This window comes from Lathyrus oleraceus, chromosome 1 (assembly GCF_024323335.1).
Source record: "Lathyrus oleraceus cultivar Zhongwan6 chromosome 1, CAAS_Psat_ZW6_1.0, whole genome shotgun sequence".
Taxonomy (NCBI): Eukaryota; Viridiplantae; Streptophyta; class Magnoliopsida; order Fabales; family Fabaceae; genus Lathyrus; species Lathyrus oleraceus.
Genome location: NC_066579.1, coordinates 148,065,297 through 148,092,640, shown reverse-complemented (window position 1 = coordinate 148,092,640; position 27,344 = coordinate 148,065,297).

Here is a 27,344-nt window from a genome sequence, read left to right as displayed (position 1 = left end):
TATTCAGGAGATGGTAGTCAGAGGAATTTGGTGGCTTGATGGTGTATTCATTGTCAAGTTGCTTGACCTAGCTTGGAGCCTTGGTCTTAGTCCAAAATCTTTGGTCCTATTCATTTGGTTGGGACGCATCTTTGGTCATCTGAGAAATTAAACCCCTGAGTTTCAAGCTACTTGTTGGTCATGCCATTGGTTCATGGGTGTTATATCAAAGCCTTAACCTTATGGTCTCATTTCATGGTCTTGTTCATATATACTATCAGTCAAGTTATTTTCTTTTCAAAAGTCAAACATTCAAGCCAATTGTGAAACCAATCTCGAATCATTTTTTAAAACCATTCCAATCCATCCATTTTAAACCATTACATGTGATTCAATATAAGAAAATACAAAATTTGGCATTTTTGACCAACTATTGACTTTGGTCAACAGTTGACTTTTTGGTCATCTTTGACCAAAGTCAACCCAAATCCATTAAACCCTAAATTCACCCATAATTGTCCATTGAATATCCATTTACAAAGAAATCATAAAGAAAATACATTTTGACCATTTGTTGACTTTGGTCAACAGTTGACTTTTGGTCAACTTTGACCAAAGTCAACTTTCACTTGCTCTTGCCCATCCAACTTGACTCGGCCTTTTCCTTCAATACATCACCCAATCTTCATTTTCTATTGTTGATTTTTCTTGTTTTCTTCCATTGCAAGCAAGTCCCATTGTGCAAACCATGATGTCTTGACCATGAACCAATAACCATTTGCCTTGGGTCTGCCATAACCATTGACCAAGGAGTTCAACCATTGTGCAACAAATCCATGGATGCAGATGGTTCAGTCAATGTTACTATCACAACTCATGTCATATACCACCATCATGCTAGCCTGCTACAACACACGGCTGCCACAAACTCATCAGGAAATGGCATTGGATTAGCATGTCATATCAGTCTGCAAATAAGCCTAAGTTAACATACAGCCATGTACCTGTCACAATAATAACCAAACCTGCAAAAAAAAACCAGTTGGCAGCATGTTATAAATATGTGAATCCTGTGGAAAATGTCACTTCCTGACCAAGAGACTAACCAAATGATGAAGCCAAACCATGACCATTGGCTTAATGGATTTCCTGCAACAGAATCAATGTGGACATAAGAAGCAAAACATGTGTAGCCTTGAACCAAGCATCCTACACAATTTTAAACCTTGCAGCAGTCCACCCCACTACACATCATTTCTAACCAAAGTAAAGCCAGTGCATGCTACAACCTACTACACACACTTTGCCTTGCTTGATATTTTATAGCAGCACCATAAGCACATAACCAGTGGAACCTACACTTGGCCTTGAGTTTGTCATGGTGATAATGGCATGGAAGCTGCAACCTGAAACATCCTACACTGAACCTGCATCAATGCCACAACAGTCATTGCAACATGCAACATCAATAATCTTGCTGCAATAAGCCAATGCAACCTGCAATTATCAGACATGCAACCTTGTCCATAACCTGCACCTGCAAACCACAATGCACCAATGATTGCCCAACTTTCCAGCCATTGAATTATAATTCACAATATGTGACAAACCCATGGTTCAACCACCACCCTCCATGAAGCCACAACCTACAAATGGTGAGAAATAATGCCAAAGTGAAGTCAGCACATGAATGAAGGTTTGATGAAACAAGGCAAGGCATGAAATGCAAGCAGATGGTCAAGAGTTCTACATCATACCAAAGTCAGAACCATATTGTAATGCACAAGACAAAACAATGATGAACTTATGCAAACATGACTGAAGTCTGGATTGTTGCAAAAATAAGGCACATGGCTTAAACCAAGTATGAACCATGACCATACCACAACCAAGTTAGGGTCTGGTTCACACTTGTACATAAGCCAATGAGCCCTGAGCCATGTTGCACATATGATGTTGAACACAAGTCAGAAATACAATGCAAACCTAAACCATGAACTGAATCACAAGTTGCATACCAGAATACCATGTTGTACAAGTCTCTAATGCATAAATCTCAATATGATCCAAAACTCAATTCACGAAGAGCAATTCCTACATCACAAAACCACTGCAAAATATCCATAAGACAAAAAACATAAACTGATCAAACTAGAACCCACTCATTCACAAATCATAATCCCTGCAAGGCCAAATCAGAATTGAACCACCATATGTTCATATTATGTTATGGACCTTCCTCCATCAACATCCAAGCAAACATGACATGATTGGTCAATTTGTAGAGCATCAGAACAAAACCTTATAGTAAAGCATCACACAAATCCTGCAACAACACCATAATCTCATGTCAGTCCCAGTTCTAGCCTAGCAAGAAGCTCCGACATAACCTGCATTATCCTTATTCATCACTGCAAAATCACACAACAAACTTGAGCCAACAACATCCTACAACCTATCATCAATTTCAGTTAACAGGGTAAGGCAAGGCATAAGCAGCAAGAGTGGATTTTGGACTGACCTGGCTTAACATAGTGAAATTGGGGTTACAAGGCAAACCAAGTCAAGAGTATTGGATAATCCAGGGCCACACTACATCCAACTTTAAAGTCATTACAAACTTGGCTAGATGCAATGCAAATTAACACCATTGGCCAATGCAGTGGAGATGTAAGTCATGGCAGCATGCTGAGACATACCTCAAGGCCTGCAACAAGCCAAGTGGAGTCACCAACATAGTAGGATCACAGGACTTGTCCTCAGAGCCATCATTAAGACAGGTATTTGGAAGAAAATGCTATGGTCTTGCAGAAGCCAGAATCAACATGAGTTTTGGATAGAAGAACCCTACTGAATTGAAAAATGACTCACACAACAGGCAAGACCATAGCCAGATCGTGCTGCAGCAAGAGGAAAAAAGTAAAGGCAAGGAAGTGAATACAACAATGAGAGTGGGACCTATAGAACATCAACCACAACCTGCATTAACAAGAGCATAAGCATACTAGTGCAATGTAACAGGGCATGGTTTACAAGATGACCTACTAACTCAATGTGCACAAGTGATAGCCATTGAATTTCCCAACCAAGCACATCACAGACCCTGAACAAATTTGTCCCATGAAGTGGATTCAGTGAACATCAAAGTCTGCAGTGAGAAGAAGAGTATGAGCCATTAGTGGAGCCATGATAATTGATCAAAAAAGGGTGTACATGTTAAGCTTGCAATGTATTGGATCAAAGCATAGGCTAAACATCACTCAATGACCAGTTCAATAGGTTGCCTCTAATTCATTGGTTTAATCCTAGCTCTAAAGTTACCTGCTACATCCAAAGAACCCTTAACCTTTTTTCTTCATCATTTCACTGAACTAACCTAACATGACTTCAACTCATTAATCACCAAAACCTTCTCAGTAGGTCATCATTCATAAACATGTTCAATTCCACTTAAACTAACCTACAATAGCCAGTCTAATCCATTCACTCGTTAATCAATTTTAACCACTGAGTTGATTCTAACTAACTGAGTTTTACCATGAACTTAGTGAGTTGAATGCAACTAACTCCAAGCCTAAATAACTGTCTCCAATCCTAATTCCAATCCAAAAATAATCCCAAACCTAGACTTTATATAAACAGTGGATCACTTTGAACCCTGCGAATTCTGAGCCATTTCTATGCAATCTTTCTCACCCTCACCAAAGCTCTCACTCTCTCTCACAAGGAAAGCCATTGAAGCTTCACATTGAAGCTTCAATTCAGCTTGAGCTAAGCCACTTCACACTCTGTAATCAAGTTTCAGAATAAGAAGGAGACGAAAAGAAGAAGAAGAAGGAACAATTAAAGTCAGAAAACTCACTGGCGAACTCTCAGATCATCTTCTCCGATATGTCATTTACGATTTGTTATCACTTTCTTGCTCTGAGTGTACCGTCGCTAAGCATTTAGGTTGAGGAGTGAAAACTGTAACACCCATTTTTCTACCCCAAAATACTTAAGATACAATCAGAGTAAATAAGCACGCATATAACAAAAGGGCGTCACATCGACGTTTTCAAAACTAAAAGCTTTCAAAAACCAAACAACATTCATCATCAATATACAATACACCTGGTCATTTAAAATAACACATTTCAATTATCATGAATATTCACGAATATGCGTTCGCAGCGGAAAATAATGAATACTCATGTATTTCATAAAATGATCCATGTCCCATACCATGATCATCTCTCAATAATCTCCTTAAGATAAAATAAACCATAACCAGAATATTTAGCACTATGACCTCTCAAACAGCAATTGCCAATAAGCATGTTCACAAGTAATAACGTAATACTTATCCAAATCAGATATGAGTTCAATACTACTAATCTACCCAGTGTTACATGACCAGGGCATTGACTCATTACCTAGTCTTCAAACTAAAATACGGAAACTCTTCGGCTAATCTCGAGCGAGCTACCGTCCACTTACTTCAGCAATACTACTCTGGAGTATCTGCACGATGCCATGTAAAGCATCATTCCAACAGAAGGGTGAGAATTCAAATCATTATGAAGAAGTATAATAAAGCACAATGATTAAATCAATAATTAAGGAATTCATCACACTTCGTATAACCATGTAAATAATACAAACCAATATTTATTTCACATGTTCCAACATCCATCAAAACTCAAGGAGTATAACATTAAAATCCAATGTTATATTCTCAAATATACACATAACCATAATTATCACATAATCACATATTTTACCAAATTATGTATCCAAACATCATCAAATTCAATTACCATATCTCATACACACCTCACAATCACATCAATGCATACATTCAATTATCACATAACTCTAATATGACTCAATGCAAGACATGTGACTCTATGCATGTGGTACCTCAATGTGCACCCAACGTTTCACCGCTTTCCGATTTAATATCTAGAATCCAAGCCACGCTTCCGATCCGGACAAGATCAAAGCCACTACGCCTATTTCCAATTAAGGATCATCATCTGCTACGCATATTTCCATTCAAGGATCAACGTCTAATACCATGTGAACCCACAGTTTCACCGCTTCCACTATGAAGCCGACCATGCCATGAATGAATGTACAAATACCAATACATATTCAATTAAGATCATCTCTACCATCTTAGCATTCCACATATCACCATAATTCAACTCTATGAATTATCCACCAATGGTACATATACACATTCATAACAATATATCATTCACAAATATAGGCTAATTATCAAATACGCACACTTAGATTTCATTTCAAAATGAATACAACTTTTAAAATATCAATTTTTCATTTTTCAACAGTGTTAACTGGTTAACGCTTTTGGTTAACCGGTTAACGCAAAACATAATGCAATTCCTAACAGATTTTCAACAGTGTTAACCGGTTAACACTTTTGGTTAACCGGTTAACGCAAAACAGAATGCTATTCCTGCATTAACACAAAACATAATGCAGAATTTTCTGCGTTTTTCATTCTTGGAGGACTTTCGGACCTCCGATTTCGATTCCGTAAAAAGCCAAACGTTCAGAAAATTATAACTCATACAATACTCTAATTATATAAGGTTAATGTACAGTTTTAACATAATTAAACCACCACAAATCAAGAATACTCATCAAAACCTAATAATTCCAAAACCACGAAATTTAGGGATTTCAACGTAAACATATTTCTACCCATTGACCCAATCATACTAACCCATAATAATAAGGATTCTCCCCCTTACCTCTTCAATTTTCTGGAAACCCTAGCTTCTCTCTTGTTCTTCCCCTCTTCTCCTTACTTTTCCTCTTCTCTTTCTCTATTGTCTTCAAATGAGCAAATGAATCCTACTTCTCACTCTCCTTACCTCTTACTATTTATATTATTATATTTGGGCTTAGAGAATGATACCTCTTATTTAATTAATAGGCCCAATAAGACCTAATATTTAAATATCTCTAATTAGTTCAATTAAATTAAATTAACACAATATGCACACCAAGTTAATTAATATAATTAATTATTCAATTATATCTCATATCAACTAAATAATTAATTAACACCCCAAATCAATTAATATAATCAATTATTATACTACCTAACAACCAATTAATTAATTAACACTCTAAATAAATAAAATAAAATATAATAATAATAATATAAGAAATAATTTCTAAAATTGGGTTGTTACAACTCTCCCCCACTTAAAAGATTTTCGGCCTCGAAAATACCTCAAACGAACAACTCCGGATACGATTCCTTCATCTTATCCTCGAGTTCCCAAGTAATATTGCCATTGGCGACTCTGCCCTATATCACTTTCACCAAAGCAATTTTCCTTACCACGAAGCTTCTTCACTTCTCGATCTTCAATTTGCATAGGTGATGTATCAACCGTCAAATTATCCCGCACTTGAACATCATCTACTGGAACAACATGCGATGGATCCGCAATGTACCTCCTTAATTAAGACACATGTAACACATCATGAAGATTAGAAAGTGATGGTGGTAATGCAATCCGATATGCCACTTCACCTACCCTCTCGAAAATCTGATAAGGACCAATGAAACGCGGCGTCAACTTACGCGACTTCAAAGCTCTACCAACACCCGTTATTGGCGTAACTCGAAGAAACACATGCTCATCTTTCTCAAACTCAAGAGCTTTCCTCCTCTTATCATGGTAACTCTTTTGACGACTCTGAGAAGCCTTTATCTTCTCTTGAATCATCTTAATCTTATTCGTAGTCTCTTGAATCAACTCGGGTCCAACCACAACACTCTCTCCCGATTCGTACCAACATAAAGGAGTTCTACACCTTCTACCATAAAGAGCCTCAAAAGGTGCCATTCTAATACTCGAATGGAAACTGTTGTTATACGTAAACTTGATCAAAGGCAATAAACTATCCCAATTTCCTCCTTGTTCCAAAACACAAGACCTAAAAAGATCTTCAAGTGACTGAATAGTCCTCTCCGTTTGACCATCAGTTTGCGGATGATATGCCGAACTCAAACGCAACTTCGTACCAAAAGCACTTTGCAAACCTTCCTAAAATCTCGAAGTGAACCTCGGATGTCTATCCGAAACAATGCTCGACGGAATACCATGTAAACACATGATCCTCTCGATGTACAACTTAGCAAGTCTCTCCATCGAATAATCCATCCTCATCGGAATAAAATGAGCACATTTCGTCAACCTGTCCACAACGACCCAAATCGCCTCACAATTACTCAATGTCCTCGGCAAGCCCAAAATAAAATCCATAGAGATACTATCCCACTTCCACTCGAGAATAGATAACGGTTGCATCAAACCAGACAGCTTTTGATGTTCAATCTTTGACTTTTGACAAGTCAAACATGAATACACAAATTCCGCTACATCCTTCTTCATACCTTGCCACCAAAACATCTTTCTCAAGTCTTGATACATTTTAGTAGCACCAGGATGAATACTCAGACCACTTCTATGCCCTTCCTCAAGAATCCTCTTTCTCAAATCCGCAACATCCGGAACACAAACTCGATCACGACACCTCATGATACCATTCCCATCAATCCGAAAGTCACCACCTTTGCCTTGATTAATCAATGTCTTAACATCGACTAATTTCAAATCTGACTCCTGACCTTCTCTAATCTCGTCAAGAATGCCACACGTAAGCTTCAACATACCAAGCTTAACACACGAAGACGTTGCTTCACAAGCCAAACTCAAATCTCTAAATTGCTCCAACAATTCAAACTCTCGAATCATCAACATAGACATGTGCAATGACTTCCTACTCAATGCATCGGCTACAACATTCGCCTTTCCAGGATGATAATTCAAACCAAAATCATAATCTTTCAAGAATTCTAACCATCTCCTTTGCCTCATATTCAATTATTTCTGATCGAACAAGTACTTTAAACTCTTGTGATCACTAAACACGTCAAATCGCAATCCAAACAAATAATGTCTCCAAAGCTTCAACACGAACACAACGGCGGCCAACTCTAAATCATGCGTCGGATAATTCCTCTCATGAACTTTAAGTTGCCTTGAAGCATAAGCTACCACTTGCCCTTTTTGCATCAAAACACCTCCCAAACCCAACAAAGAAGCATCACAATACACAACGAAAGGTTCTAACGGATCCGGTAAAATCAAAATAGGAGCCGTAGTCAATCTTCTCTTAAGCTCTTGAAAGTTCGCTTCACACTGCAAAGTCCAAATGAAAGCTTGACCTTTCCTAGTCAACTGCGTCAATGGTAACGACAACTTAGAAAATCCTTCAATGAACTTCCTATAATAACCAGCCAAACCAAGGAAACTTCGAATCTCAGCAACAGACTTAGGAGCTTCCCATTGAGATACAACTTCTATCTTCGTAGGATCCAAAGAAATACCACCACTCGAAATCACATGTCCAAGAAAACTTACTTCACTCAACCAAAACTCACATTTAGAGAGTTTAGCAAACAACTTCCTCTCTTTCAACACCAATAACACAACCTTCAAATGCTCGGCATGATCCTCTTTACTCTTGGAATAAATCAATATATCATCGATGAACATAACAACAAACTTATCCAGATAATCATGAAAAATTCTATTCATATATTCCATAAATACACCAGGTGCATTAGTCACACCAAAAGGCATCACGGAGTACTCGTAGTGACCATACCTTGTCCGAAAAGTAGTCTTTTGAATATCCTTAGCCTTTACACAAATCTGATGATACCCAGACCTCAAATCAATCTTGCTAAACACACAAGCTCCAACCAGCTGATCCATCAGATCGTCAATCCTCGGAAGTGGATACTTGTTCTTAATCGTCACTTTATTCAGTTGTCTATAATCAACACATAATCTCATAGAACCTTCTTTCTTCTTGACCAACAGAATAGGTGCACCCCACGGTGATACACTTGGACGAATAAACCTCTTCTCAAGCAAGTCTTCAAGTTGATTCTTCAACTCTTTCAACTCAGAAGCAGACATTCTATAGGGAGCCATCGATACAGGACTAGTTCCAGGAACTAAATCAATCGAAAACTCAACCTCACGTTTCGGCGGTAAATCACTTATATCTTCCGGAAATACCTCCGCAAACTCACAAACTATTGGCAATTCTTCAATCGTCCCCTTCTCACGAATATCCAAAGTTGCCAACAACATAAACAACTCGGCACCATCTTGCACCGATTCCTCAACTTGCTTAGCAGACACAAACCAATCTTCCTTAGCACCAACCTCAGGAAAAATAACCGTCTTCTCGAAACAGTTGATATACACCCGATTAAATTCTAACCAATTCATACCCAAAATCACATCAAGTTCCTCTAAAGGAAGGCAAACTAAATCAATTCCAAAATCCCTACCAAAGATACTCAACGGACAATTCAGACACACATAGGAAGTAGAAACAGAACCCATAGCAGGTGTATCAATAACCATACTTCTACGTATATCAGATAATATAAGATTCAATCTCTTAGCACAATCCAAAGAAATGAAAGAATGTGTTGCACCGGTATCAATAATGGCAGTCCAAGGTGTACCATTAATAAAGCATGTACCTTGGATTAGTCTATCATCGGTAGTGGCCTCCGCACCAGACAATGCAAACACCTTTCCCTTCGCTTGCTCCTTCTTTGGCTTATCACATTTGGTACTAATGTGACCTTTCTCACAACAATTGAAACAAGTCACGCTCGAACCAACTCCACAACTGTTTGCTCTGTGACCACTCTTGCCACACTTGAAGCACATCACAGAATCCTTACTATAATCAACATCACGATGACCTTCAACGCCACAGTTGAAACACTTAAGTGGAGTAGAAGATCCTCCCCCACTTGGCTTCTTACCAAAACCAACTTGTCTCCTCTTGTCATCATATGGTTTCCCACGATCCCGGTTTTTCCCCTTCAAACTCTTGTAGAAAGAAGCACTTTCCCTACTATCCTCATCATAAATCCGACTCTTGTTAACCAACTCCGCAAAACGAGTAATCTGTTGGTAACCAATGGCCTTCTTGATATCATGTCTCAAGCCATTCACAAACTTCAAGCATTTAGATCTCTCAGCATTAGCAGTATTGTAATGAGGACAATACTTGATAAGCTCCTGAAATCTAGCAGCATATTCAGCAACAGTACCATTCCCTTGCTTCAATTCAAGGAACTCCACCTCTTTCTTCCCACGACAATCTTCTGGAAAATAGTTCTCCAAGAAGACATCACGGAAAAGAGCCCAAGTAACCTCAATGTTGTCTTCTTCAAACCTCTGAAGAGTGTTATTCCACCAATCTTCAGCTTCCTTCTCAAGCATATGAGTACCAAACTGCACTTTCTGAGCATCAGTACAGTTCATGACTCTGAAGATCTTCTCAATTGCCTTCAGCCAAGCTTGAGCTTTAACAGGTTCATGCTCACCCTCAAAGACAGGAGGATTGTTCCGCTGGAATCTCCCCAAAGCACGGAACTCATCATCATCTCCATTTCGGTTACCAGCATTCGCTTGAGGGATCTGACCAATGGATTCAGCCAATATCCTCAGCGCCTCAGCAATGACATCATCATTCCTGCCTACAACCATCGTCCTGAACAGCCCGAACAACCAGACAAACAGTATCGATCATGTCAGATACACGAATCAAATACAACAGGATTGGAAAACATTAACGACTATTGACCAACTGGTCGACCATGCTCTGATACCACTAATGTAACACCCCTTTTTCTACCCCAAAATACTTAACATATAATCAGAGTAAATAAGCACGCATATAACAAAAGGGTGTCACATCGACGCTTTCAAAACTAAAAGCTTTCAAAAACCAAACATCATTCATCATCAATATACAATACACCTGGTCATTTAAAATAACACATTTTAATTATCATGAATATTCACGAATATGCGTTCGCAGCGGAAAATAATGAATACTCATGTATTTCATAAAATGATCCATGTCCCATACCATGATCATCTCTCAATAATCTCCTTAAGATAAAATAAACCATAACCAGAATATTTAGCACTATGGCCTCTCAAACAGCAATTGCCAATAAGCATGTTCATAAGTAATAACATAATACTTATCCAAATCAGATATGAGTTCAATACTACTAATCTACCCAGTGTTACATGACCAGAGCATTGACTCATTACCTAGTCTTCAAACTAAAATACGGAAACTCTCCGGCTAATCTCGAGCGAGCTACCGTCCACTTACTTCAGCAATACTACTCTGGAGTATCTGCACGATGCCATGTAAAGCATCATTCCAACAGAAGGGTGAGAATTCAAATCATTATGAAGAAGTATAATAAAGCACAATGATTAAATCAACAATTAAGGAATTCATCACACTTCGTATAACCATGTAAATAATACAAACCAATATTTATTTCACATGTTCCAACATCCATCAAAACTCAAGGAGTATAACATTAAAATCCAATGTTATATTCTCAAATATACACATAACCATACTTATCACATAATCACATATTTTACCAAATTATGTATTCAAACATCACCAAATTCAATTACCATATCTCATACACACCTCACAATCACATCAATGCATACATTCAATTATCACATAACTCTAATGTGACTCAATGCAAGACATGTGACTCTATGCATGCGATACCTCAATGTGAACCCAACGTTTCACCGCTTTCCGATTCAATATCTAGAATCCAAGCCACGCTTCTGATCCGGACAAGATCAAAGCCACTACGCCTATTTCCAATTAAGGATCAACATCTGCTACGCCTATTTCCATTCAAGGATCAACGTCCAATACCATGTGAACCCACAGTTTCACCGCTTCCACTATGAAGCCGACCATGCCATGAATGAATATACAAATACCAATACATATGCAATTAAGATCATCTCTACCATCTTAGCATTCCATATATCACCATAATTCAACTCTATGAATTATCCACCAATGGTACATATACACATTCATAACAATATATCATTCACAAATATAGGCTAATTATCAAATACGCACACTTAGATTTCATTTCAAAATGAATACAACTTTTAAAATCTCAATTTTTCATTTTTCAACAGTGTTAACCGGTTAACGCTTTTGGTTAATCGGTTAACGCGAGACAGAATGCACTTCCAGGCAGATTTTCAATAGTGTTAACCGGTTAATGCTTTTGGTTAACCGGTTAACGCAAAACAGAATGCAATTCCTAACAGATTTTCAACAGTGTTAACCGGTTAATGCTTTTGGTTAACCGGTTAACGCAAAACAGAATGCTATTCCTGCGTTAAAACAAAACATAATGCAGAATTTTCTGCGTTGTTCATCGTTGGAGGACTTTCGGACCTCCGATTTCGATTCCGTAAAAAGCCAAACGTTCAGAAAATTATAACTCATACAATACTCTAATTATATAAGGTTAATTTACAGTTTTAACACAATTAAACCACCATAAATCAAGAATACTCATCAAAACCTAATAATTCCAAAACCACGAAATTTAGGGATTTCAACGTAAACATATTTCTACCCATTAATCCAATCATACTAACCCATAATAATAAGGATTCTCCCCCTTACCTCTTCAATTTTCTGGAAACCCTAGTTTCTCTCTTGTTCTTCCCCTCTTCTCCTTACTTTTCCTCTTCTCTTTCTCTATTGTCGTCAAATGAGCAAATGAATCCTACTTCTCACTCTCCTCACCTCTTACTATTTATATTATTATATTTGGGCTTAGAGAATGATACCTCTAATTTAATTAATAGGCCCAATAAGACCTAATATTTAAATATCTCTAATTAGTTCAATTAAATTCAACTAACATAATATGCACACCAAGTTAATTAATATAATTAATTATTCAATTATATCTCATATCAACTAAATAATTAATTAACACCCCAAATCAAATAATATAATCAATTATTATACTACCTAACAACCAATTAATTAATTAAAACTCTAAATAAATAAAATAAAATATAATAATAATAATATAAGAAATAATTTCTAAATTCGGGTTGTTACAAAATCCCCATGGTATTAGGCGTTAATCTTCGGTGAGAGTTTGTTTAATTGAACTTGGAATACGTTAGGGTTCCTCCTTTGTTAGGAGTGATTTCGTTATCCCTTTGACTGTTGCTTGATTTCAGTAACATAAGCGTGTCCAGTGTGTTGGTAGGATTAGATTGGTGGTGTTGGTTGGGTATAAGAGGACCCCGGCGCCGGCGACGGGCGCCGGTGCGTTGAGCCAAGGCAGAGAAACAGTGAGCTGGTTCGTGTGGTGAGCGCGCGCTTCACTTTGGTTTGACTCTGTTGATTTGTCTAAGTCAACAGAGGTGTTTTGTTTGGGTTTTACCAGCCAGGCCCATGGCCAGTCACTATTCACACCCTGATTCTTACTAATGCACCCCCTGTGTATGTGAAGTGTTTGAGTTTGGGCTTCTTTAGGCCCATTAACATGTTTTGCTTGGTTCACCACGCGTTTTTCACATACCCCCCCCCCCCCCCCTTGGAAATGGCTGAGTTAGCATTGGGCCCAGACGCGACCCATGCCTGTTTTTGTACTAGATGCCATTTTATTGAACCTGGCTTCTTGCACCAAAAAAGCTGTTTTGGGCTCATCTTGCAGCCCACTAACAATTGTTGCTTGCACCCCACTGATTTTCTTATTGTTTTGATTAATTAGGATAATTTTAGAATAATTAGGATTAATTCCTTTTAGAATAATTAGGATTAATGCATTTTAGAATAATTAGTATTAATGCAATTTTAGAATAATTAGGATTAATTCCCATTTTTAGAATGTAATTAGGATTAGTTAGGTTTAATTCACACATTAGGACTTTAATTAGGGTTTTAATTAGGAATTGAATTAAGTTCTAATTAGACTCTTTTAATATTAGGTTAGGATTAACATTAGAATTTAATCAACCTTAGACCATAAATTAGACACATTTCACAATTGACCATTTTGCCCTTTATGGGCCTATTTTGATATTTTGTGTTGAAATTGGTATGCTCCCTTTAGGATTAGAATGCAATCAATTTTGGGACTCAACATAGAATTTTATTCATGATTTTAATCAATATTTTGACATGCTCCCTTAGGACTTCTAATCTAACTTAGAATATTCAATCAACTACTAATGCATGATCCCTTAGGTTAGTTCTAACAATTACTAACTTCAATTAGATCCAAAAATTAGTTCCCTTCAAAACTAAAACAAAACCCCTGATTAAATTGATCAAAAGCAATTTTGATTAATTAAATCCTTTGAACTTGTATAATCCCCCAGTCTAATTGAGTGACCACCTTGATCACTTAGTAGGACTTTTCTTTCACACTGTGGAGCTCAAGGCCTCAAGACAAGATCTTCAATCAAGGCATCCTCAGTCATATCAAGCAGCGGATTATTCAAGCACATCAAAGGTGGAATCTTCAACACTTGTTAACTCAAAGTTAAAAGAGTGTGACACGAGCCTTAAGCAATAGAGAAGGAGTAGGACTGGAGTATTCCTACCCTCATTCTGAGTATCTTTGGGTATGGGACGTATGACCCATCGCTCATCGTATTCGCCTCTATTCATAGACTTTAGCACGATTCTAATCATATGATTGACAAGTCTATCTACAAAAGCAAAAACAACAAAAGCAAGGACTACATCAACAACTTATCAATCATGAATCAAGTTGTACGATACGAGCCTTAAGTAATGGAGAAGGAGTGGGACTGGAGTATTCCTACCCCTATTTTAAGTATCTTTGGGTATGGGACGTATGACCCAGCGCTCATCGTATTCACCTCCATTCATAGACTTTAGTGCAATTTGAATCTAACGATTGATAAGGTCTTCTTCTTCCATGCAAGAAACAACTACAACGACTCTTATCTCTCCACTTGGAAGTTAGAGTGATTCTCATCATCCAGTAACTATCAAGTCTATCCATTATCCATTCTACTCAATTCTAAATCATTCCATTCAAATCCATTCAATCTCAATCATTCATTTCTTTTGCCTCCAATCAACTTCTTTTCATCCCAATGGGCTGAACTACGAAAGCTCTGATTTCCTCATTTGCACAATGAGGATACGTAGGCAGGAGAACCTGGTTTCTTCGCGAGCTACCCTATTTATTAATCAATCATTCTTCATTTATTCAATCAATATCATCCTTTTGAGATCAAATATCATTGTTCCTTGGATTCCATTCACATCCTTTTAGGATGCTTAATGAACGGTCCACCTTTGTGAACCAAGAGCTGTTTGTACTATGTAACAAACACTTAATTCCTTTGTTTTTGGTTATTCCACTATAGTGATGCCATGCCTTGGGCCCCTCACTTGTAGTTTTACCTTTACTCTTCGGTTCAGAGTTTATTCCTTCATGGATTCAAGATAATTCTTCTCTTTGATCTCAAATTGTTTGTACCCCAGTGTAAGACCCCAATTTTGTCCCAAAGATCCCTCATGGCATCATATCATATAATTGCATTGCCTCAAGGATCATTGTGCACCTTGCTTCCTTCCCTGTGGGTAGGTCATCTTTTTGAGAGTAGTTCTTGATCACCAAGCATGTTTGCATTTGTATGTCATTGCTTTTCTTTTAATCACTAACCAAAAGTACAAAAACATGTCATTAACCTTTGTCTTGTAGATGAAGCAATAACAGGTCAAGCACATCAAAGGCATTCATTGAGCAATAGATGGTGGTCATTCTTGAGATTTGGACCCCATGATCATTCACAAGAGTTCATATGAGCTATGATGTTATTTTGAAGCAAAATCCCAAGTGGTAGAGGCTTGAATTTCATCAGAACATTGTCAAGTCATCTGAAAACCTAGAAAGTCAACTGCAAAGTCAACTGTGGATTTAGAGGTGGGAAGTGATTAGAAATACTTCATTCATGTTCAAACAAGTCTCATTTGACATTTCAAACACTCACATTGAAGAATTTGAAGTCAGGTCAAGAATTTCCAAAAATAGCAAGTGACCTATAATTTGAACTTTCCAAAAATGGAAAGATTTTGGACCAATTTCAACTCAATATTACATCATCAAGAAGGCTTCAAATGAAATTTTGTTGAACATGAAAGTTGTAGATCTTTCTCTCCCATTTCCAAAATGTTCAAGATCATAAGCATATGATATGTGGTTGAAGAGATATGATCAAATCATGGCAAAGTGTGCATGGGACTTCAAATGAGCATAACTTCTCAACCAAAGCTCCAAAATGAGTGGTTCTTTTTGCAATATTCTCCTCTTGACCTCTAATTTCCAAATCATGCATCACATTACATGAATTGTCATCACATAATCATTTGTTAATCCATGGTTTTTTTGGAGGGAAATTACAAAATTCAAAATTTGTGCATGGTATGAGATTTTTATCATTGCCATTGGATTTAAAAGAAAATTTTAAGAGACTTTGATGAGAAAGAGAGCACTGTTCACGTGCCATTGCTTCATGCACATGCAAAATTTAGATTTTGGCAATTTACTTTATTTCACTTAACCAAACTAATTAGGGATTAACCAAGTGATTAGCATAGCATATAAATACTTAAACCCTAACAGAATTGGGGGGATTAATCATTTTTCACATTTTTGGATCTAGAATTCTCTCTCACTTCAAATTTTTCTCTCACTCTTGATTCAATTTTTTTCCAAAGAACCTTGCATTCTAACTTCACATTCTTGCTCCTGAGCTTGGATATAGTATAGATCAAGTGCTGTTTTGTAGAATTCGTGCAAGGATCAAGAGGTTCATGTTCATGAAGTTGGAAATGGAATTTCTGTTTTGAGCAAGATCTAGTATCATTCAGGCTGCAATTACTTCATCAATCAACTCCATAAGCATTGGAAAGTAGAATTGAAGCATTACAAGCTGCAGATCGCGTGAATTCCAGCTTCTGCACTTCAAGAGGTACTTAAGTTGCTTTAAGTTCACTTTGAACTTTGCTTTGCTTGGTTGCTTAACCACTTAGGTATAATCTCTAATCTTCATGTAGTCTGGAAGACCTGTCCTGTTATGTGGGCAGGCACCTGTCTGAAGCCCTCCTTAAGAGGCCATGTTTTTGTTTGTTTATCTTTGTGCCAAGCAGGAAAAGTCCTCTTATGAGGCAATTGGCAGATAAAAGAGATGTGTAATCCATCTCCTACTACTCAGTGTGTCATTCACCTTGCTCACACAATGTGTTGATGCATTGTGAATAATAACCCAAGATCTTATAGAGTCAATCATTTGTGGAGAAGAGTTCCAACTTTCTGAACTCCCACACTTTCCATTGTTTAAAGCTCTCCCTGACCAGGGATAAGAGCTATGAGGCACACCCCTCATCTCCATTTCATCTGCTTCACCCTAACTCTCAATGTTAGGGTTAAGAGCACAAAATACCCCATTCCAGTTGGCTGTAAAGCTTAACCCTGTTTGAGCCTAATTGATTGTATATAGTGTGTGCTAATTGACTTGTTTGTCTGCTTACTTGATTCATCTGTGCATATTTGCTTAAGTGTGCTTTTGTGCATTTATCATCATTCCTTGTATATCATTTCATGATCATTGTTCATATCTTTGTGACATTTTGTTTTGTCCATTGAGGAGTCAATTGTAAGTCCAGCTATTGGCAGTTGTTTCCTATGATCTGGTGGGATTTGGAACTAAGACCATTCATTGGCATTCCTTTCCTTGGAGTCGAGTGTAAGACCATTTATTGGTAACTTGTTTCCTCTTGCTTTTTGTATTTGTTGTTTGTTTCTTGTGAGGAGTCAATTGTAAGTCCAACTATTGGCAGTTGTTTCCTATGATCATTCCTTGGAGACTAGTATAAGTCCATTGATTGGCCTCTGGTATCCTTGTTTCTTTGTTTTAGGAGATTGGTATAAGTCCAGTGATTGGCATCCGGTATCCATCTTTGTTGGCTTTGCCTGATACATTGTTTACCCATTATTTGTTTGTTGCCTATTCCAAAGGAATCACTTGAATCATCTACATATGATCTCAAGAAGTGAACATCTAAGAAGTTTTACATCCCTTAGCCCTCCCACCTTTTGTTTCTTTAAACCTCCATTTGCATGTTGACCCAAAACCAAAAACTATTGTGCAAACATTTTCACCTCTTTTCAAACTAGAAACCTAGGCCTTAAGCCTTTGAATTTTCAAACTTTATTTTCACAATACTTCTTTTGAATTGAATTCTAATCATACTTTGATCATATTTTGTGAATAAATTCTAATTGGTTAATTTCACTCATTCAATTGTTTCGTGGCTTTGTCCATTCTTGATAAGTTTTCATACATTAGCCATAGGTTTGATTTATCCTAGTGGGTTGATGTTAATCTCACCTTTTGTCCTTAGTGATTGAATTGTAAGACTTCCTTGCTTATTATAGGGTTAACCCCTCACTAGCAAGTTGAAGCTTTTCTCACATGGTGGACTTGTTGTTTGTATAAGGTTGAGTTTTCTCCCGTGGATAACGAAAGACCTTAGGGCTTTTGTTTAAAATGAATCCACTCATATTTTGGAAATCTTTTAGCCGAACTACGGTGTTTTGATCCTTACCTTCTATGGAGAGGTACGTAGGCAACGGGTTGATCCGTTCAAACACAAAAATAATAAATTGTATATTCTTTTTCTCATCCCTTCAATCCATGTTTGCACAATAAATATTTCATAAACAAATAACATTTCGTACAACAAGTTGTGAAAAGGGCTCCCTAGGAGTACCTAGGACGTTTTGGGTGCCTAACACCTTCCCATTGCGTAATTAACCCCTTACCCAGATCTCTGATCTTTTCATTAGTTTTCTATGTGTAAAACTTCTTAGGCTTTTGTTCGCTTTTTAGCCATTCCTTTGGATAAATAAAAGTGCGGTGGCGACTCGATTCTTTGTATGCTTTGCTTTTGGTTTAATCAATAAATCATAAAGTGACGAATACACCGCTACAGAAAAGTGGCGACTCTGCTGGGGATCAAAACATCATTGGTGGTTTTGCCTACTTTTCACCCTTGTTGTATGATATTGTTTATTTGTTATATGACATATTTTTGTACAATTTGGGATTACTGTATTGATTGTAATGTTTGAATTGCTTAATATACAATTGCTTGTTTGCTTGGTGATCTCTGTGAGATGAGTTCTATACCCGAACTCGAGTGCACTCTAGGATAGGAGAATGGCATAGTCTTGTCGACTTGTGTGGAGTATTCCTTAGCAAGTTGACTTGCGAGTCCATTCACTTGGTGGAGGTCATGTTGGATTAATAATGTCACACAAGTTATTTGTGGTTAGGCATTATTCTTTTAATCATGTGCCTTAGAAGCCAAGAACCTTAGTTTACCAAGCCCATCTTGGCCTATTTTTAGGACGTAGTGCGGAAGTCGTTCAGATGTAAGATCTGATGCGATTGTTACGCGATACTACACTCGTAAGAGTCTCTCTTGAGAATACTTTTGGAATACGAGTATTCGTTCCTCCGATAATATTCGAAAGATGGGATGATGACTATGGGAACCTTTTGTAGAACATGTTCGGCAGGTTTAAACCCTAGTACACTCCCTTTGGGTGGTTCTTAACCGAGACTCCATGCTCGTGACTCTCAACAAAACCCGTGATTCGTGGTTGAGTCGTTCAGACATCCTTAATATCAATGGAACTTGGGTGTCGATAAGGTGAAAACCATAATCCACCAAAATAGATGATTGATATTAAGGATGATTGTGCCGGTTCATGTATCGTTAATATCAATGGAACTTGGGTGTTGATAAGGTGAAAACCATAATCCACCAAAATGGATGATTGATATTAAGGATACTATGAGCTTTCCCATGACCTTTGTCTGGTGTGTTTTGCTTGATCCTTGAGTGTGATTGCTGCATTCATACATTCATGCATTCATCTGCATTCATGTCATCAGAAAAATCAGAAAATTTTCAAGGAACTTAAAGGGTTTATTTGCAAAATTTTCAGACATGGAAAGACCAAAATGGCATACAAAGAAGTACAGCTTTCGACAGCCCGATGTGAAAGAGTTAAGGAATCTGACATCTTATGTATTAGATCCCTTGGGTTTCAAAGCTCGTTATGGGAAGCTTCTGCCTCTGTTGACTACTCAGGTTGATGAAGGGTTGATGAGTACTTTGGCGCAGTTCTATGATCCTCTGTATCATTGCTTCTCTTTTCCGGACTTTCAGCTGTTGCCTACGCTTGAGGAGTATGCTCATCTTCTGGGTATTCCTATTCTGGATCAGGTGCCGTTCAGTGGCTTAGAGAGTATTCCGACTTCTCGAGAGATCGCAGATTTGTTGCACATAGATGAATCCCTGATTGAAGCGCATATGACCACCAAAGGTGGAATTCAGGGTTTTCCTTCTGATTTCCTCATCGCTCAAGCTACCGTTTATGGGAAGGCCATGAGTGAGGATGCCTTTGAGGCCATATTCGTGCTGCTCATCTATGGTTTGGTATTGTTCCCCAACATCGACAAATTTGTGGATGTGAACGCCATTAGGATCTTTTCTGTTCTTAATCCCGTTCCTACTCTGTTGGGGGATACCTATTTCTCTTTGCATCTGAGGAATGCAAAGGGTGGAGGAGCTATTGTGTGTTGTTTGCCTCTGTTGTATAAGTGGTTTATTTCTCACTTACCGCAGACGGTCGCTTTCAAGGAGAACAAGGGATGTCTACGGTGGTCTACGAGACTCATGTCTCTCACTAATGATGATATCTCTTGGTATGATCGCGTGTATGATACAGTTCAGATAATTGATTATTATGGTGAATTCCCTAATGTGCCTCTTCTTGGTACATGTGGTGGGATCAGCTACAACCCTATCTTAGCACGTCGTCAGCTTGGGTTCCCCCTAAAAGATAAACCTCATAACATTCTATTAGAAGGTGTGTTCTTTCAGGAGGGTAAAGATCCCCAAGGCCTGAAAGCCAGAATGGTCCGCGCTTGGCGCAAGATTCACAAGAAGGGTAGAAATGAGTTGGGTCCGAAGAACTGCATTGCTTTGGAGCCGTATACTTCTTGGGTCAAACAGAGAGCTTCCGAGTATCTTATGCCATATGATTATCCGAGACCTACACCGTTGGTTGTGGCTGGGCCTTCAATCCTCCCTAACCAAGGCGTAGAGGAGTTGAGAGAAGAAGACCTTTCACGTGCCTGGATCCGTGAAAGAGAAGAGTTGATTCAACAACTCAAGGAGAAGGACGCTCTGATTGAATTCCTCGAGCATCAGGTGATAGATGACCCGAATGATACCTGGACTTCTCTGCTTCCTCAGTCTTCCATGTTCTGGAAGACGAAGTATGATCGACTTGCTAAGGAGAAAGCGGATATGGAAGCAGCATATGAGAAAGAGATCAAGAGGCTTTGTGCATCTCGTCTTTCAGCATCTCGAGCTTCTAGGGATCCATAGGATATTTATTTTCCTTTTCCCTTGTAATGATCAACAATGATGTACTTCTTTGTTTCGAATATATATTTGATGAGATATTTTTCCATAAACGATTAAATGCTTTAAATTTCGAAAAATTGCAAATAGAACCCTAAAAGTTCCTTGAAATAAAAACAAAGCATATGCACAAGCATTGCATGCATCATTTCGCATAAGCAGGTGCTGTTCTGGTCTTCTTGTCTGTGGCCTAACTATGTGCTCTTCATTCATTTTGAAGACAAGTTGACTCATCGGTACTACACCCGAGCCAATTCTACAAGAGTGATGGATCAACTTGAACAAGAGAACCGTGAGCTGAAAGAAGAAGTTGCCAGACTGAGTGCTCTGATGGAGCAATTCTTGGCTTCCCAAAATCAACCATCTCCACCTCCTGCAACTCCTCCCTAGAGGACTGTTATATCTGAAGTAGTTGTGCCCACTGTGCCAGCTGCTAGTGCTCATTTCATGCCGAATGCCATGCCAGCCGGGTTTCCGTGGGGTATGCCTCCAGGTTTTATGCCAGATATTCCAGCTCCTACTTTTGCTTCCATGCCGGCTGTCGCATCCGCGAAAAACCGGCGGGAAAAACAAAACAAACAGAGCCGCCACCGTGCGTTATTTATCCAAAAGAGGGAAAGGAAACGCTCGAAGTAAACCTGGAAAAGACATGGTCTCGCGACCAAAGAGAGATGGGATCGGGAGTCGGTTACGCAAGGGGAAGGTATTAGCACCCCTCACGTCCGTCGTACTCGACGGGATCCACGCTCAGAAAGATAGAATAAGGTTGCTCAAACTGCTCAAAAGAATGCACACACACTGGAATAAGACACAGATGGAAGAAGAGGGGAACGGGCTCGCTAGGATATCGCATCCTATGCCTACGTATCTCATCTGGAATGAGAATCAGAGCTACCGTAGTTCGGCTCACGCACGCCGAAACAAAACACACGCACAGACGTTGAGACGTCAGAACAAACACACAAACACAAACTGGAAACCGAATGCCAATCGATGGACTTACATCAGACTCCAAACAAACAAACACACACCGGAAACCAACTGCCAATCGCTGGACTTACGTCAGACTCCAAACAAACAAAAGGGGTTAACCGGACGCTGGGTCGTCAAAAGCAACAAAAAAGTTGAACAAACAAGCTAACAGGGAGTCTGGTACTCGAGCCTGCTAGCTGTCAAGCAAACACACACAAAAAAGAAAAAGGGTGAACACACAGACTAGAAGGGAGTCGGGAACTCGGACCTAATAGCTGTCAAGCAAAACACACACAAAAAGGAAAAGGGCGCCCGGAGAGACCTCCCACGATCTCCTGCCTACGTACCTCATCTGGTATGAGGATCAGGGCGACGTAGTTCCCCTTAACAGGGAAAGAACTTCTAACCTAACCAGAGACTGGGAAATGACAAACTAGAAGGGAGCCTGATTCGAGCCTAATAGTTATCATGCAATCCACGATGGTCCTAGGTTGAGGTTTCTATCTAACTTGCACAGGGAGCAAGCTATCCTAAACAGCACAGTCAAACAACACAAGCACAATAAACAATCACACACACTATATGCAATCAATTGGGCTCATACAAGGTTAGGCTGTGAAACACAAGCCAACTGGAATGGGGTGTGGTTAGCTCTTAACCCTAACATTGAGAGTTAGGGTGAAGCAGATGAAATGGGAAGTGAGGATAAGACCTCACAGCTCTTATCCCTGGCCTGGGAGAGCTTGACTCAAAATAGAATATGTGGGAGTTCAGAATGTAGGAACTCTTCTCCACAGATGACTGACACAACATAGATCTTGGGCTATTATCCACAATGCATCAACACAAGGTGTGTGAGCAAAGTGAATGACACACCGAGTAGCAGGAGATGGATTACACATCTCTTTTATCTGCCAATTGCCTCTTAAGAGGTCTTTACCTGCTTGGCACAAAAGTAAACATTCACAAGCATTGCCTCTTAAGGAGGGCTTCAGACAGGTGCCTGCCCACATAACAGGACAGGTCTTCCAGACTACATGAAGTCAGAGAGTTATACCTCAGTGGTTAAGCAACCAAGCAAAGCAAAGTTCACAATGAACTTAAAGAAACTTAAGTACCTGTGAAAAATCTAAACTAATCAGTTCAACTGTACAGACAAACAATCAACAAGCAATAACAAACAGACAGACAATGTTCACAATGTGCAAGCCACAAGGCAAACTCAAAAGAGCTAACATCAACCTACAAAACATACAAGGGTTAGTAATCAAGAGCCAACATCAATGCTCAAGTGATGAAGCATCATTAACCATGGAACTTGGATGTTCAACCTGAAACCAAAGCTCAAAGATAAGAAACCAACCACTAGGTCAAAGCCTAGGGTCAAAGATGGAGAAAAAATTTAAAACAGAAGCTGAAAATTAACATGAATCAACTTCAAACACATCTTGAAACAATCCAAAAGGTCTCATCTCAATATCAATTACCAAATCCATTTCATGATCAATTGAAGTTCAAGGCAATTTTAAAGCTCAAATGTGACCAACCAGAATGAAAAAATCTCAATTAAATCAGAAATGATCCAACAAATTACAAGAAATTCATGAGCAATCACAACATTCATATCAAACATCACACGAAAAATCAGGACAATTGGAGATCATTTGGCATGGCAAACACATCACATAAGTTGAACATCACAAGGTGTGACACAAATTGTCACACCTAACTTAGCATGATCATAAAACAGCAATGGTAAATGATAAAAATACCAAATCAACACCAAAATGTCCAGCAATGAGTCTAGTTATATCATGCAAAATTTCATGAGCATTGGACAAGAATCAAGCATTTCACAAATGATATAGCAAGGCAAGGTACAAAACGGATACATGCTCAATCATCCTAGCACAAAATGAAATCCAGCCAAGCACAATTTATGGAAAAATGATTAAAAAAAATAGACAAAATAAGGAATGCAATGCAAAAAACCTCATAATTTTTGGATGATTTTTCAATTATATATGAAATTTTAAAGATGATGAAAAAAAATAAAAAATGATATGTGAAGCATGGTATGAATGATGGAGGGAAAAGGAAAATCATGAAAGCATTTGAAAGAAGTGGCGCGGCTGGGAATCGAAGTATGTCACAATTTAAAATGAATTGGCGCCATGCTGCTAAACGCAGCGTTTCATTAAATGCTGGCCAATAGAAACGCACGCATCGAATTTGAAATCAACCAATCACGTTGCAACCCTAAGTAAACACATGAGCAACGCTTTTCTGTGGCGAAATGAGATCAAAACCGTGGCCAAAGCTCTGTATCATCTTCTTCCTCATGAAGCTCGTGAACAGTGAGTGTTCATCAACACTCAAGAACAAATTTTCCAGAATTCACTATTAAACATATCAACATGTAGGATATCTCATGGAGATCACGAATCAAGCATGGATTAAGCATAAAACATCACATACAAGGAGAATCGAGCGATGTAAAATTCATTCATGAAACTTTATTTAACCCTAACTCACTCAAACATGCATGGAATTTCACGATTTAAAGCTCAGCATGACCAGCATAAAGAGATCTACCACAACATCATAATAATTTTGAGAAAAGAGAGATTCGATTTGGTGACCTCTTGAAGTGCAGATCTGGAATTTGCTTGATTCAGGCTTTGTAATGGCTTCAATGTTCTTCCAGAATGCTTGTGTAAGTGATTGGAAGAGAAAATGGAGTTCAATTGCACACGAATCTACCAAATTCTGAATTCACCATTGTTGCTTCAAGCTTGGTATATGCTTCAATCTTGCACCAATTCTCTTGATTCCACGTGCCAATCTTCTTATGAACTCTTCAAGAACAAGAATTAAGCAAGAAAAAGTGTTTGAATGTGAAGAAATTTGAAGAAAATTTGAGAGAAAATTTTTGGAGTTTGAGATCTAGATCTGAAATATTGAGAAGCTAAACTGAAAAACAGTTATGGTTTAGGCTTATATAGGCTCTACTAATCAAGCTTTAATCAAGTTTAAGCCAATGCAAATGGAATTAACAAATATGAGGTGTAAATACAAATTGGGATTTTCACCCTTATACATGAAAATGCATGTGAACAGTACACGAATTGTGATTCATTTTCACTCAAAAATCTGTTTTGGGGCTAAAGGCAATGGTGTAATGTTCAAATAATGCACAAATTTTAAATTCCATATTTTCCTTCCAAAAATCAAGTGAATTTCCAAATATTCATGTGAATGTAATGCATGTCATGTAATGCAAGATTTGGAAATTACAGGTCAAAATAAGAACAATGCAAAAAGAGCCATCCAATTTGGAGTTTTGGTTGAGAAGTTATGCCCATTTGAAGTTCAATGTACACCTTGTCAAGTTTTGATCATATCTCCTTAACCACACATGAGAAATTGATGATCTTGGACTTTTTGGAAATGGAAGAGAAAGATCTACAACTTTCATGTTCAACAAAATTTCATTTGAAGCTTTCTTGATGATGTAATTTGAAGTTGAAAACCTTTCCATTTTTGGCAAGTTCAAATTACAGGTCACTTTCTATTTTTGGCAAGTTTTGACCTGACTTTAAATTCTTCAATGTTGATGTTTGAAATGTCAAATGAGACTTGTTTGAACATGAATGAAGTATTTCTAATCACTTCCCACCTCCAAATCCAACAGTTGACTTGGCAGTTGACTTTTGTAGTTGATAGATGACTTGGTCATGCACAGATGATTTTGAGCCTCAACCACTTGATGAAATGGCTCCCACATGAAACCCTAGCTTATACAAGCTTAATAAAATCACATGATGATCTCCATCTCAATAAAGACCTCATCTCCTGGAAAAACCATGACTGGTATAATGCAACTGATTAGGGTTGACCAGAGGTCAAAACCCTAATCCCAAGGAGCTTGATCAGGAATAATGAATCATGATGATGATGTATCACTTCAACCAAGATAATACCCAACCTCCTTGAGGAGCCAAGAAACCCTAATTGAAGCACAAACCTCAGATGATTGGTGATCAATTCATGAAACCCTTAGGCTTGCATCTTTTAACCCCTCTATCTTCTGATAAAGACCTAGGAGGATGACTTGCTTATTTCTCCTGATATGCAAAGATGTAATGCCTAATGTCCTACAAAATGAAACGCAATATGCTAAGCTAGTCCCAAGAGAGGAGGGAAAATTTTGAGGTGTTACAGCTGCCCCTATTCAATCCGCTGTGAACCTGTCGATATGAATAGCCTCGGCTTTCAGATGATCAGGGTGAAGAGGGATTGAATACCGAAAACAAACGAACAATTTACGCTCTGATGGGAAATAATTAACAATGCCTGTCAGAAACGGCGAAGAAGCAATCTCAAAAGAAGAATCCGTCTGGTACGGAGAAAGTCGGCCTGAATACCGAAACAGAATGTTGACCTGGTTACCAAAATAAATGGTAACACAGGGATAACCATGGCCAGAACACCGCATCCGCTGGGGATTATTATTATTATTTCTTTTACTTTTTCTTGAACCCCGGAACTTTCTGATTGATTTCCTCTTTTTCGTTTTTCTTGAACCCCGAACAAATATTTTCTTTCGCGCGAATGATCCCGGATCACCGCAGTTGAACCCCGACATACTCATAGTAGCCTTGCTTGCCAAACAATGAACCCCGTTCTCCAATTGAACCCCAGTCGCCTGACGATAACTCGCGATCGCCATTGTGAACCCCGTTCTCCAGAAAACACCCCGTGTCTCCCTTTCTCCATTTGAACCCTGTTCTCCAGAAAATGCCCAGCATCTCCTTCTCTCCATTTGAACCCCGTTCTCCATTTTCTTGTTATAATTCCGCTGGCAACGTCGGAAATAACACCAAAACACTACCCTGATG